Genomic DNA, 502 nt, shown 5'->3' with positions numbered 1-502 from the left:
TATGAAGGTTGAGCGACTTACAAAAGACACTTCTCATGACCAAAATCTTCTCCAAAGTACTGTACAAGTGTCTTAGCTCGGCACGTTGAATTACCCATACCGAACCTATGGATACATGAAAACCAAGAGATGGTATCTTTAAATGTTCACAGAACAATATATAAACTCATCTGGTCAAGGAAAGGGAGATGCACATGATTCTCCAATGAAGAGCGATACAAAACCTGAAGCAATCAGATAACATTTTATATGCTTGTTTCGACTGTTCTTCACTCCGTTTACTCGGCAGAAGTGTAGGCGTTCTTAAAAGGTTAGCATATAGAACTGCTTGACAGAAACCAGAAGTTTATAAAAGATTATGGAGAATCATGGATAGTAGGCAAGTATAAGCTATGTGCATAATGTGCGAAATAGAGTATGGAAGGTGTTCTGAGTTCCTCATGCATCATATACAAACATCTAGAGAAACATCTTAGAGGAGATCCCCTCACTCCAAAAGTGA

The 502-nt window shown here is 38.4% G+C and overlaps 1 long non-coding RNA gene across 1 annotated transcript in view; it reads right to left on the bottom strand.

Annotated features, from left to right (window-relative positions):
• LOC113341694 overlaps positions 1-428 on the bottom strand; it is a 675-nt gene extending 247 nt beyond the window's left edge. The window contains exons 1-2 of the long non-coding RNA XR_003356095.1: positions 225-428; positions 22-105 (exon numbers count right to left, since the gene is read on the bottom strand). This is a non-coding gene — a long non-coding RNA (uncharacterized LOC113341694). The remainder of the gene's footprint in view (positions 1-21; positions 106-224) is intronic.
• Positions 429-502: the final 74 nt, after the last annotated feature.

This window comes from Papaver somniferum, unplaced genomic scaffold, assembly GCF_003573695.1.
Source record: "Papaver somniferum cultivar HN1 unplaced genomic scaffold, ASM357369v1 unplaced-scaffold_30364, whole genome shotgun sequence".
Lineage (NCBI taxonomy): Eukaryota > Viridiplantae > Streptophyta > Magnoliopsida > Ranunculales > Papaveraceae > Papaver > Papaver somniferum.
The sequence above is the reverse complement of the archived record's forward strand: the minus strand, read 5'-3'. Positions and strand labels throughout refer to the sequence as shown.